Source organism: Penaeus vannamei, unplaced genomic scaffold, assembly GCF_042767895.1.
Source record: "Penaeus vannamei isolate JL-2024 unplaced genomic scaffold, ASM4276789v1 unanchor5374, whole genome shotgun sequence".
NCBI classification, from domain to species: domain Eukaryota; kingdom Metazoa; phylum Arthropoda; class Malacostraca; order Decapoda; family Penaeidae; genus Penaeus; species Penaeus vannamei.
In genome coordinates, this window is record NW_027218352.1 from 50,001 (window position 1) to 65,000 (window position 15,000).

Sequence of the window (15,000 nt, forward strand, 5' to 3'; positions counted from 1 at the left end):
CACCCTTGCCTGGCGGCTGACTCGGCGTAAGGGCAATTTCTTATCTTATCTTGTCTTGTCTTAGCGAATCAGCGCCGCGGACCTCGCCACCCTTGCCTGTCAGCTGACTTTATCTTATCTTATCTTGTCTTAGCGAATCAGCGCCGCGGACCTCGCCACCCTTGCCTGGCGGCTGACTCGGCGTAAGGGCAATTTCTTATCTTATCTTGTCTTATCTTATCTTATCTTGTCTTAGCGAATCAGCGCCGCGGACCTCGCCACCCTTGCCTGGCGGCTGACTCGGCGTAAGGGCAATTTCTTATCTTATCTTATCTTATCTTGTCTTAGCGAATCAGCGCCGCGGACCTCGCCACCCTTGCCTGGCGGCTGACTCGGCGTAAGGGCAATTTCTTATCTTATCTTATCTTATCTTAGCGAATCAGCGCCGCGGACCTCGCCGCCCTTGCCTGGCGGCTGACTCGGCGTAAGGGCAATTTCTTATCTTATCTTATCTTGTCTTAGCGAATCAGCGCCGCGGACCTCGCCACCCTTGCCTGGCGGCTGACTCGGCGTAAGGGCAATTTCTTATCTTATCTTATCTTATCTTGTCTTAGCGAATCAGCGCCGCGGACCTCGCCACCCTTGCCTGGCGGCTGACTCGGCGTAAGGGCAATTTCTTATCTTATCTTATCTTATCTTGTCTTAGCGAATCAGCGCCGCGGACCTCGCCACCCTTGCCTGGCGGCTGACTCGGCGTAAGGGCAATTTCTTATCTTATCTTATCTTGTCTTGTCTTAGCGAATCAGCGCCGCGGACCTCGCCAGCCTTGCCTGGCGGCTGACTCGGCGTAAGGGCAATTTCTTATCTTATCTTATCTTATCTTGTCTTAGCGAATCAGCGCCGCGGACCTCGCCACCCTTGCCTGGCGGCTGACTCGGCGTAAGGGCAACTTCTTATCTTATCTTATCTTGCCTTAGCGAATCAGCGCCGCGGACCTCGCCACCCTTGCCTGGCGGCTGACTCGGCGTAAGGGCAATTTCTTATCTTATCTTGTCTTGTCTTAGCGAATCAGCGCCGCGGACCTCGCCACCCTTGCCTGGCGGCTGACTCGGCGTAAGGGCAATTTCTTATCTTATCTTATCTTGTCTTAGCGAATCAGCGCCGCGGACCTCGCCACCCTTGCCTGGCGGCTGACTCGGCGTAAGGGCAATTTCTTATCTTATCTTATCTTGTCTCAGCGAATCAGCGCCGCGGACCTCGCCACCCTTGCCTGGCGGCTGACTCGGCGTAAGGGCAATTTCTTATCTTATCTTGTCTTGTCTTAGCGAATCAGCGCCGCGGACCTCGCCACCCTTGCCTGGCGGCTGACTCGGCGTAAGGGCAATTTCTTATCTTATCTTATCTTGCCTTAGCGAATCAGCGCCGCGGACCTCGCCACCCTTGCCTGACGGCTGACTCGGCGTAAGGGCAATTTCTTATCTTATCTTGTCTTAGCGAATCAGCGCCGCGGACCTCGCCACCCTTGCCTGGCGGCTGACTCGGCGTAAGGGCAATTTCTTATCTTATCTTATCTTGTCTTAGCGAATCAGCGCCGCGGACCTCGCCACCCTTGCCTGGCGGCTGACTCGGCGTAAGGGCAATTTCTTATCTTATCTTATCTTGTCTTAGCGAATCAGCGCCGCGGACCTCGCCACCCTTGCCTGGCGGCTGACTCGGCGTAAGGGCAATTTCTTATCTTATCTTATCTTGTCTTGGCGAATCAGCGCCGCGGACCTCGCCACCCTTGCCTGGCGGCTGACTCGGCGTAAGGGCAATTTCTTATCTTATCTTGTCTTAGCGAATCAGCGCCGCGGACCTCGCCACCCTTGCCTGGCGGCTGACTCGGCGTAAGGGCAATTTCTTATCTTATCTTATCTTGCCTTAGCGAATCAGCGCCGCGGACCTCGCCACCCTTGCCTGACGGCTGACTCGGCGTAAGGGCAATTTCTTATCTTATCTTGTCTTGGCGAATCAGCGCCGCGGACCTCGCCACCCTTGCCTGGCGGCTGACTCGGCGTAAGGGCAATTTCTTATCTTATCTTATCTTGTCTTGGCGAATCAGCGCCGCGGACCTCGCCACCCTTGCCTGGCGGCTGACTCGGCGTAAGGGCAATTTCTTATCTTATCTTATCTTAGCGAATCAGCGCCGTGGACCTCGCCACCCTTGCCTGGCGGCTGACTCGGCGTAAGGGCAATTTCTTATCTTATCTTATCTTGTCTTAGCGAATCAGCGCCGCGGACCTCGCCACCCTTGCCTGGCGGCTGACTCGGCGTAAGGGCAATTTCTTATCTTATCTTGTCTTGTCTTAGCGAATCGGCGCCGCGGACCTCGCCACCCTTGCCTGGCGGCTGACTCGGCGTAAGGGCAATTTCTTATCTTATCTTATCTTGTCTTAGCGAATCAGCGCCGCGGACCTCGCCACCCTTGCCTGGCGGCTGACTCGGCGTAAGGGCAATTTCTTATCTTATCTTATCTTGTCTTAGCGAATCAGCGCCGCGGACCTCGCCACCCTTGCCTGGCGGCTGACTCGGCGTAAGGGCAATTTCTTATCTTATCTTATCTTGTCTTAGCGAATCAGCGCCGCGGACCTCGCCACCCTTGCCTGGCGGCTGACTCGGCGTAAGGGCAATTTCTTATCTTATCTTATCTTGTCTTAGCGAATCAGCGCCGCGGACCTCGCCACCCTTGCCTGGCGGCTGACTCGGCGTAAGGGCAATTTCTTATCTTATCTTATCTTATCTTATCTTATCTTAGCGAATCAGCGCCGCGGACCTCGCCACCCTTGCCTGGCGGCTGACTCGGCGTAAGGGCAATTTCTTATCTTATCTTATCTTGTCTTAGCGAATCAGCGCCGCGGACCTCGCCACCCTTGCCTGGCGGCTGACTCGGCGTAAGGGCAATTTCTTATCTTGTCTTGTCTTATCTTGTCTTAGCGAATCAGCGCCGCGGACCTCGCCACCCTTGCCTGGCGGCTGACTCGGCGTAAGGGCAATTTCTTATCTTATCTTATCTTGTCTTAGCGAATCAGCGCCGCGGACCTCGCCACCCTTGCCTGGCGGCTGACTCGGCGTAAGGGCAATTTCTTATCTTATCTTATCTTGTCTTAGCGAATCAGCGCCGCGGACCTCGCCACCCTTGCCTGGCGGCTGACTCGGCGTAAGGGCAATTTCTTATCTTATCTTGTCTTGTCTTAGCGAATCAGCGCCGCGGACCTCGCCACCCTTGCCTGGCGGCTGACTCGGCGTAAGGGCAATTTCTTATCTTATCTTATCTTGTCTTGTCTTAGCGAATCAGCGCCGCGGACCTCGCCACCCTTGCCTGGCGGCTGACTCGGCGTAAGGGCAATTTCTTATCTTATCTTATCTTGTCTTGTCTTAGCGAATCAGCGCCGCGGACCTCGCCACCCTTGCCTGGCGGCTGACTCGGCGTAAGGGCAATTTCTTATCTTATCTTATCTTGTCTTAGCGAATCAGCGCCGCGGACCTCGCCACCCTTGCCTGGCGGCTGACTCGGCGTAAGGGCAATTTCTTACCTTATCTTATCTTGTCTTAGCGAATCAGCGCCGCGGACCTCGCCACCCTTGCCTGGCGGCTGACTCGGCGTAAGGGCAATTTCTTATCTTATCTTATCTTATCTTAGCGAATCAGCGCCGCGGACCTCGCCACCCTTGCCTGGCGGCTGACTCGGCGTAAGGGCAATTTCTTATCTTATCTTATCTTATCTTGTCTTAGCGAATCAGCGCCGCGGACCTCGCCACCCTTGCCTGGCGGCTGACTCGGCGTAAGGGCAATTTCTTATCTTATCTTATCTTGTCTTAGCGAATCGGCGCCGCGGACCTCGCCACCCTTGCCTGGCGGCTGACTCGGCGTAAGGGCAATTTCTTATCTTATCTTATCTTGTCTTAGCGAATCAGCGCCGCGGACCTCGCCACCCTTGCCTGGCGGCTGACTCGGCGTAAGGGCAATTTCTTATCTTATCTTATCTTAGCGAATCAGCGCCGCGGACCTGCCGGCTGACTCGGCGTAAGGGCAATTTCTTATCTTATCTTATCTTGTCTTAGCGAATCAGCGCCGCTGACCTCGCCACCCTTGCCTGGCGGCTGACTCGGCGTAAGGGCAATTTCTTATCTTATCTTATCTTAGCGAATCAGCGCCGCGGACCTCGCCACCCTTGCCTGGCGGCTGACTCGGCGTAAGGGCAATTTCTTATCTTATCTTATCTTGTCTTAGCGAATCAGCGCCGCGGACCTCGCCACCCTTGCCTGGCGGCTGACTCGGCGTAAGGGCAATTTCTTATCTTATCTTATCTTGTCTTACCGAATCAGCGCCGCGGACCTCGCCACCCTTGCCTGGCGGCTGACTCGGCGTAAGGGCAATTTCTTATCTTATCTTATCTTGTCTTAGCGAATCAGCGCCGCGGACCTCGCCACCCTTGCCTGGCGGCTGACTCGGCGTAAGGGCAATTTCTTATCTTATCTTATCTTGTCTTAGCGAATCAGCGCCGCGGACCTCGCCACCCTTGCCTGGCGGCTGACTCGGCGTAAGGGCAATTTCTTATCTTATCTTATCTTAGCGAATCAGCGCCGCGGACCTCGCCACCCTTGCCTGGCGGCTGACTCGGCGTAAGGGCAATTTCTTATCTTATCTTATCTTGTCTTAGCGAATCAGCGCCGCGGACCTCGCCACCCTTGCCTGGCGGCTGACTCGGCGTAAGGGCAATTTCTTATCTTATCTTATCTTGTCTTAGCGAATCGGCGCCGCGGACCTCGCCACCCTTGCCTGGCGGCTGACTCGGCGTAAGGGCAATTTCTTATCTTATCTTGTCTTAGCGAATCAGCGCCGCGGACCTGCCGGCTGACTCGGCGTAAGGGCAATTTCTTATCTTATCTTATCTTGTCTTAGCGAATCAGCGCCGCGGACCTCGCCACCCTTGCCTGGCGGCTGACTCGGCGTAAGGGCAATTTCTTATCTTATCTTGTCTTAGCGAATCAGCGCCGCGGACCTGCCGGCTGACTCGGCGTAAGGGCAATTTCTTATCTTATCTTATCTTAGCGAATCAGCGCCGCGGACCTCGCCACCCTTGCCTGGCGGCTGACTCGGCGTAAGGGCAATTTCTTATCTTATCTTATCTTAGCGAATCAGCGCCGCGGACCTGCCGGCTGACTCGGCGTAAGGGCAATTTCTTATCTTATCTTATCTTAGCGAATCAGCGCCGCGGACCTCGCCACCCTTGCCTGGCGGCTGACTCGGCGTAAGGGCAATTTCTTATCTTATCTTGTCTTAGCGAATCAGCGCCGCGGACCTCGCCACCCTTGCCTGGCGGCTGACTCGGCGTAAGGGCAATTTCTTATCTTATCTTATCTTAGCGAATCAGCGCCGCGGACCTCGCCACCCTTGCCTGGCGGCTGACTCGGCGTAAGGGCAATTTCTTATCTTATCTTATCTTGTCTTAGCGAATCAGCGCCGCGGACCTCGCCACCCTTGCCTGGCGGCTGACTCGGCGTAAGGGCAATTTCTTATCTTATCTTATCTTGTCTTAGCGAATCAGCGCCGCGGACCTCGCCACCCTTGCCTGGCGGCTGACTCGGCGTAAGGGCAATTTCTTATCTTATCTTGTCTTAGCGAATCAGCGCCGCGGACCTCGCCACCCTTGCCTGGCGGCTGACTCGGCGTAAGGGCAATTTCTTATCTTATCTTATCTTGTCTTAGCGAATCAGCGCCGCGGACCTCGCCACCCTTGCCTGGCGGCTGACTCGGCGTAAGGGCAATTTCTTATCTTATCTTATCTTGTCTTAGCGAATCAGCGCCGCGGACCTCGCCACCCTTGCCTGGCGGCTGACTCGGCGTAAGGGCAATTTCTTATCTTATCTTATCTTGTCTTAGCGAATCAGCGCCGCGGACCTCGCCACCCTTGCCTGGCGGCTGACTCGGCGTAAGGGCAATTTCTTATCTTATCTTGTCTTAGCGAATCAGCGCCGCGGACCTCGCCACCCTTGCCTGGCGGCTGACTCGGCGTAAGGGCAATTTCTTATCTTATCTTATCTTGTCTTAGCGAATCAGCGCCGCGGACCTCGCCACCCTTGCCTGGCGGCTGACTCGGCGTAAGGGCAATTTCTTATCTTATCTTGTCTTGTCTTAGCGAATCAGCGCCGCGGACCTCGCCACCCTTGCCTGGCGGCTGACTTGGCGTAAGGGCAATTTCTTATCTTATCTTATCTTAGCGAATCAGCGCCGCGGACCTCGCCACCCTTGCCTGGCGGCTGACTCGGCGTAAGGGCAATTTCTTATCTTATCTTATCTTATCTTGTCTTAGCGAATCAGCGCCGCGGACCTCGCCACCCTTGCCTGGCGGCTGACTCGGCGTAAGGGCAATTTCTTATCTTATCTTGTCTTAGCGAATCAGCGCCGCGGACCTCGCCACCCTTGCCTGGCGGCTGACTCGGCGTAAGGGCAATTTCTTATCTTATCTTATCTTATCTTGTCTTAGCGAATCAGCGCCGCGGACCTCGCCACCCTTGCCTGGCGGCTGACTCGGCGTAAGGGCAATTTCTTATCTTATCTTATCTTGTCTTGTCTTAGCGAATCAGCGCCGCGGACCTCGCCACCCTTGCCTGGCGGCTGACTCGGCGTAAGGGCAATTTCTTATCTTATCTTGTCTTGTCTTAGCGAATCAGCGCCGCGGACCTCGCCACCCTTGCCTGGCGGCTGACCCGGCGTAAGGGCAATTTCTTATCTTATCTTATCTTGTCTTATCTTATCTTATCTTGTCTTAGCGAATCAGCGCCGCGGACCTCGCCACCCTTGCCTGGCGGCTGACTCGGCGTAAGGGCAATTTCTTATCTTATCTTATCTTATCTTATCTTAGCGAATCAGCGCCGCGGACCTCGCCACCCTTGCCTGGCGGCTGACTCGGCGTAAGGGCAATTTCTTATCTTATCTTATCTTGTCTTAGCGAATCAGCGCCGCGGACCTCGCCACCCTTGCCTGGCGGCTGACTCGGCGTAAGGGCAATTTCTTATCTTATCTTGTCTTAGCGAATCAGCGCCGCGGACCTCGCCACCCTTGCCTGGCGGCTGACTCGGCGTAAGGGCAATTTCTTATCTTATCTTATCTTGTCTTAGCGAATCAGCGCCGCGGACCTCGCCACCCTTGCCTGGCGGCTGACTCGGCGTAAGGGCAATTTCTTATCTTATCTTATCTTGTCTTATCTTATCTTATCTTAGCGAATCAGCGCCGCGGACCTCGCCACCCTTGCCTGGCGGCTGACTCGGCGTAAGGGCAATTTCTTATCTTATCTTATCTTGTCTTAGCGAATCAGCGCCGCGGACCTCGCCACCCTTGCCTGGCGGCTGACTCGGCGTAAGGGCAATTTCTTATCTTATCTTATCTTAGCGAATCAGCGCCGCGGACCTCGTCACCCTTGCCTGGCGGCTGACTCGGCGTAAGGGCAATTTCTTATCTTATCTTGTCTTAGCGAATCAGCGCCGCGGACCTCGCCACCCTTGCCTGGCGGCTGACTCGGCGTAAGGGCAATTTCTTTTCTTATCTTATCTTATCTTATCTTGTCTTAGCGAATCAGCGCCGCGGACCTCGCCACCCTTGCCTGGCGGCTGACTCGGCGTAAGGGCAATTTCTTATCTTATCTTATCTTAGCGAATCAGCGCCGCGGACCTCGCCACCCTTGCCTGGCGGCTGACTCGGCGTAAGGGCAATTTCTTATCTTATCTTATCTTGTCTTAGCGAATCAGCGCCGCGGACCTCGCCACCCTTGCCTGGCGGCTGACTCGGCGTAAGGGCAATTTCTTATCTTATCTTATCTTGTCTTATCTTATCTTGTCTTAGCGAATCAGCGCCGCGGACCTCGCCACCCTTGCCTGGCGGCTGACTCGGCGTAAGGGCAATTTCTTATCTTATCTTATCTTGTCTTAGCGAATCAGCGCCGCGGACCTCGCCACCCTTGCCTGGCGGCTGACTCGGCGTAAGGGCAATTTCTTATCTTATCTTATCTTATCTTAGCGAATCAGCGCCGCGGACCTCGCCACCCTTGCCTGGCGGCTGACTCGGCGTAAGGGCAATTTCTTATCTTATCTTGTCTTAGCGAATCAGCGCCGCGGACCTCGCCACCCTTGCCTGGCGGCTGACTCGGCGTAAGGGCAATTTCTTTTCTTATCTTATCTTATCTTATCTTGTCTTAGCGAATCAGCGCCGCGGACCTCGCCACCCTTGCCTGGCGGCTGACTCGGCGTAAGGGCAATTTCTTATCTTATCTTGTCTTAGCGAATCAGCGCCGCGGACCTCGCCACCCTTGCCTGGCGGCTGACTCGGCGTAAGGGCAATTTCTTTTCTTATCTTATCTTATCTTATCTTGTCTTAGCGAATCAGCGCCGCGGACCTCGCCACCCTTGCCTGGCGGCTGACTCGGCGTAAGGGCAATTTCTTATCTTATCTTATCTTATCTTGTCTTAGCGAATCAGCGCCGCGGACCTCGCCACCCTTGCCTGGCGGCTGACTCGGCGTAAGGGCAATTTCTTATCTTATCTTATCTTAGCGAATCAGCGCCGCGGACCTCGCCACCCTTGCCTGGCGGCTGACTCGGCGTAAGGGCAATTTCTTATCTTATCTTATCTTGTCTTAGCGAATCAGCGCCGCGGACCTCGCCACCCTTGCCTGGCGGCTGACTCGGCGTAAGGGCAATTTCTTATCTTATCTTATCTTGTCTTAGCGAATCAGCGCCGCGGACCTCGCCACCCTTGCCTGGCGGCTGACTCGGCGTAAGGGCAATTTCTTATCTTATCTTATCTTGTCTTAGCGAATCAGCGCCGCGGACCTCGCCACCCTTGCCTGGCGGCTGACTCGGCGTAAGGGCAATTTCTTATCTTATCTTATCTTAGCGAATCAGCGCCGCGGACCTCGCCACCCTTGCCTGGCGGCTGACTCGGCGTAAGGGCAATTTCTTATCTTATCTTGTCTTATCTTATCTTAGCGAATCAGCGCCGCGGACCTCGCCACCCTTGCCTGGCGGCTGACTCGGCGTAAGGGCAATTATGCTGAGTGAGTTGTGCCGGTGCTGAGTGGGGCAATTAAGCAGGGCGAGACAGCTGATGATGATAAAGATATTGATGATGATAAAGATGAGATAATGAGAAAGAGATGATGATAGAGCTGAGATGATGAGAGAGGGAAGAGAGAGAGTTTTTTAGTATGTTTTTGTGTTAGATTCAGCGTTTTTTTTTTAATGAAAAAACTTGTTTTGAAATGAATTTCAGGTGTAATTCCAAAATGGCTATTTTATTGTCATTATTGTCATTAACATCAGTATTAAAATCATTTCTGTTCCCATTTCTATCTGAGGGTAAACAAAGAAAACGTAGTGTTCTGGGCACCGAGGGGTAACTAATGGCGTCTTCTGTAGCGTCCTTAACTCAACTTAACTTAACTTAACCGTATTTAGTTTAATCCTAATCCACCGCAAAGTCTATATAAGTACTTATATAGAATTGATCCACCGTGTCCGTACCGAAGACGACACTCTCCGCTGCCAGACGGCGCGACAATAATGTTCAGTAAAAAGTGTCGTGCTCACTGTTCTATCACCTCCGTTATCATGTAAACATGTCGGAGGGAAGAGAAATGTCGCGCGTGAAATTGATTTCATGTTTTATTTTTCTTTCTTTCTTTTCGTAATGTCATCATATTTAAGAAACTATGTAAGACATCTGTTAAGTTTCAAAATATCTATTATATATAATGTGTACTTCATGAAACTGAGACTCATCCTAATGTTTTCATAATGCTAATTATCTCATGCTTTTTTTTTTTTTTTTATCTCTGCACTGCTTTGCCTCCTTATTGTTTAAAGCGTTCTATAAACAATAATATAAACTTCTCGGATGCTTCTGAAGACCACCTTTTCCTTCCCTTCCTCCCAGACGTACCTACATGATTGAAGACAAGGCATTAAAAATGATTCATATTATTAATCAGTTCTTTATGCCTCCCAATGTTCCCAAAATTGAAAACTAAGACTAGCATCATATCAAAATAAGAAAGTTCGTACCTCTATTTTCTGTACACATTTCTTCAAGATTATCTGTTTCAAATATGATTTGTTTGGAATCTTAAGTTGATGGACTGTCTCTTTAAATTTCTATCAATTCTTGTGATGTTCCTGGTCTGTGATATAGTGATGGTTCTGCCCTCTGCTGTTGATGTGAAGATCCTGGTCTCGTATTTCTGGGCGTGTAGGAATAGGTTTTGCAGATCTAAAGGGTGGGGGCTGAGGTATGTTGTCTTTTTATTGCTGAACAATCTGTGGTGTTTTGAAACATTTCTGTGCAATATTCTCTTCGCACATAACTGTTGCATGTTGTGTAGGGTAGCGTTTGGAGCAAGCCATGCACTCATACCTGTAAATAAGCAACAAAATCATCCAAAAGATATCTATTCAACATTCACCCTTCATGTACCCTACGCATATGATATAGAAGACAGTATTAAAGATATTACCTAAAGATTTGCAGTCCAATATAAAATTTATTTGGATAAATAAACCTTGCAATTTGCAGTCAGACACTGCATTGTTAAAAGATTTTTCTGACAACTGATATTCATTTATTATAGATTGGAGAAAAGGTGATTGTTATAGAAAGTTATAGTCAGTCACTCAAGATGCAGTTTGATCTTCATATGATAATTACGAAGCACAAGTAGGCTTACTTATAAGGGAAACATGATTGTTTATGAAATATTCTATTTTTTTCATGATAACGATCTTCTATTTATAGTATTAAAATGGGTAACGAAACTGTACTAACAACTATAAAGCCAATCTTTATTTCAATGACACTCAAGTACAAAAATGACATTCATCACTTAATATCCATCCAATTAATATCCATTTGCTGCGTTGAATCGTGTTGGAGGGAAACATGTTTTCTTCAGGATGCTGTTCAGGAGGTTCATAGAAAAGTACACTTGTTAATTTTGTTGTAAAGTAGTTGAGAAAAATTCAGTACATAATTCTTCTTTAAAACACTGGTTCATATTTGATTTAAAAGGTCAACTTGTGTGACCTTGACCGTATCATTTTTGTTTCACTAACCTGGAAATAGGAGTTCCATGCCCGCAGCCTCTGAACTTCAAAGATTCCTCGTGGGATTATATTGTTTTTTATATTCATCGCCATAAGTTATTTCCTTTATCAGAATATTTGATAATTTGTGTAAATATATACGATTTCATTTTCATAATAAATACTATGTATGGAAATTCTAAGACGATCGATGTTATTGCCGAAAATAACTCTGAATGGCAACTCAAGCGATGGCATCTGTGAAGGGCATGGCGGACACGTGACGTAACAGTACATGATTGGCGGGATTATGAAGTTCATGACGGACACGTGACGTCACAGCACATGATTGGCGGGATTATGAAGTTCATGACGGACACGTGACGTCACAGTACATGATTGGCGGGATTATGAAGTTCGTGACGGACACGTGACGTCACAGTACATGATTGGTGGGATTATGAAGTTCATGACGGACACGTGACGTAACAGTACATGATTGGCGGGATTATGAAGTTCATGACGGACACGTGACGTCACAGTACATGATTGGCGGGATTGTGACGTTCATGACGGACACGTGACGTCACAGTACATGATTGGCGGGATTATGAAGTTCATGACGGACACGTGACGTCACAGTACATGATTGGCGGGATTATGAAGTTCATGACGGACACGTGACGTCACAGTACATGATTGGCGGGATTATGACGTTCATGACAGACACGTGACGTAACAGTACATGATTGGCGGGATTATGAAGTTCGTGACGCACACGTGACGTCACAGTACATGATTGGAGGGATTATGACGTTCATGACGGACACGTGACGTAACAGTACATGATTGGCGGGATTATGAAGTTCATGACGGACACGTGACGTCACAGTACATGATTGGCGGGATTATGAAGTTCATGACGGACACGTGACGTCACAGCACATGATTGGCGGGATTATGACGTTCATGACGGACACGTGACGTAACAGTACATGATTGGCGGGATTATGAAGTTCATGACTGACACGTGACGTAACAGTACATGATTGGCGGGATTATGAAGTTCATGAAGGACACGTGACGTAACAGTACATGATTGGCGGGATTATGAAGTTCATGACGGACACGTGACGTCACAGTACATGATTGGCGGGATTATGAAGTTCGTGACGGACACGTGACGTAACAGTACATGATTGGTGGGATTATGAAGTTCATGACGGACACGTGACGTCACAGCACATGATTGGCGGGATTATGACGTTCATGACGGACACGTGACGTCACAGTACATGATTGGTGGGATTATGACGTTCATGACGGACACGTGACGTCACAGTACATGATTGGTGGGATTATGACGTTCATGACGGACACGTGACGTCACAGCACATGATTGGCGGGATTATGAAGTTCATGACGGACACGTGACGTCACAGTACATGATTGGCGGGATTATGAAGTTCATGACGGACACGTGACGTAACAGTACATGATTGGCGGGATTATGAAGTTCATGACGGACACGTGACGTCACAGCACATGATTGGTGGGATTATGACGTTCATGACGGACACGTGACGTCACAGTACATGATTGGAGGGATTATGAAGTTCATGACGGACACGTGACGTCACAGTACATGATTGGTGGGATTATGAAGTTCGTGACGGACACGTGACGTAACAGTACATGATTGGCGGGATTATGACGTTCATGACGGACACGTGACGTCACAGTACATGATTGGCGGGATTATGAAGTTCGTGACGGACACGTGACCTAACAGTACATGATTGGCGGGATTATGAAGTTCGTGACGGACACGTGACGTCACAGTACATGATTGGCGGGATTATGAAGTTCATGACGGACACGTGACGTCACAGTACATGATTGGCGGGATTATGAAGTTCATGACGGACACGTGACGTAACAGTACATGATTGGCGGGATTATGAAGTTCATGACGGACACGTGACGTCACAGTACATGATTGGCGGGATTATGACGTTCATGACGGACACGTGACGTAACAGTACATGATTGGCGGGATTATGAAGTTCGTGACGGACACGTGACGTCACAGTACATGATTGGTGGGATTATGAAGTTCATGACGGACACGTGACGTAACAGTACATGATTGGTGGGATTAACGTGTCCTATCTGCGCATGTGCAGGATTTAAAAAATGAGCTTAATTTTAAAGCCTGGTCTAGAGGTGCATTAAAAGTTGATCCTGGACGCTGCTGACGCGCATGTGCACAAGAAATCTGGATTAAACTTTAATACCGGATTAACTTTTATGGCACGTGCAGAAAACGCCCTAATATGAGCAATATGAGCTAATATAACAATATGAGCCCCACGAACTCATCTGTCTGTATTTATCAGTATTAAAATCATTTCTGTTATCATTCGTAGCAGAAATGTTTTCGAATTATTCCCATTATGAGTCGGATTATCATCATTTTTAACTGTTGTTATCACATTCCAAGAAAAATAGCAATAATGATAATAAAAAAAGATTATATTAATAAAATAACGATAATGTTAGTAATAAAAATAACAGAATAAGAATATCAACTGTAAGGTGATAATGATAATAAAAAATGATTACAATAATACTGCTACTGATGATGATAATGAAATTGATAATAGTAATGATGAGGATGATTATGATAATGACAACAACGATAATGATAACTATATTAATAAAAACGAGAACAGTGATAATAATAATAATAATAATGATAATAATAAAAATAACAATAGTAATGATAATAGTAGTAATGATGATAATGGTGTCGATCATAACAATAATAATGATAATGATAATGATGATAACAATAATAATAATAATGATAATGATAATGCTAATAATAACAATAATAATAATGATTATATTAATAATAATGATAATAATAATAATGAGAGAAGTAGTAGAAATGACAATCATATTAATAACGATGATAATGGTAATGAGACAGTGATAATATTAATGATAACGGTAATAATGGTAATGTGAATATTGATAATGAAGAAATCGTAATGAAGATAATAGTAATAGTAACAATAATGATGATAATGATTACAATTTTTGATTTAACTTCATCATAATTTTTTTCGTTATTTGATAATAGCTTTTGGTGTGAAACTAAAATACCGAAGTTATTTGATATTAATGAAAATGTTATGATTTAGATAATTTACGATTATAGAATTTCCTTGTTAAAGATAAATGGTTTATTTCCTTTTATGCAAGATAAGAAAAATAAGAAATTATAGATACGTATGTGAAGCCTGTGAAACCAATTTACCGAAATAATTTGATACCTGTCACTACGTTTTGGAAGAAATCCCATTTACTAAGTAGATAATAAAGGAATTGATAATAACTTAATAACCCAATGAATAAGATCGTAATTGAATTATCCCACGTAATTATTTACAAAATATTTAAAATGGAATCACCCGCAAGCAAGAATTAATGTCATATGGAAACGTAGTAGATAGAGAGTAATGATGATAAACGAAAAAACAAAGCAATTAGATGGAAGGGACAAAGGACGCAATAAGATAAACACTGAGAAAGGATAAGAAGTAATAAATCAATGATGCCAGCAATTTCCAGAGAATTTTTGCCACGGATTTTGGCAACATTGATTCAGATAGAATATAAAAGAGAATATTTAGAAATACCAATAACGAGAAAAAGGTTTAATAGTGCTGGTAAATTATAAGTCTATTCCGCAAACTAAAATCCCAATAATAATTGAAACTTAAGAAAATTCCTCCAACAAAGAATTCTCACACAGATGATCTGGCAATCAAAAATACGTAATTAAGTAAAATACTCGTAATAAATGTAAATAAGTAATATAAGAAAATAATTATCTGGGTTTA

The 15,000-nt window shown here is 47.6% G+C and overlaps 1 protein-coding gene across 1 annotated transcript in view; it reads right to left on the reverse strand.

Moving 5' to 3' along the window:
• LOC113817273 (inversin-A) overlaps nucleotides 1–15,000 on the reverse strand; it is a 37,980-nt gene that overhangs the window by 21,484 nt on the left and 1,496 nt on the right. The gene's annotated exons all lie outside the window — the stretch shown is intronic.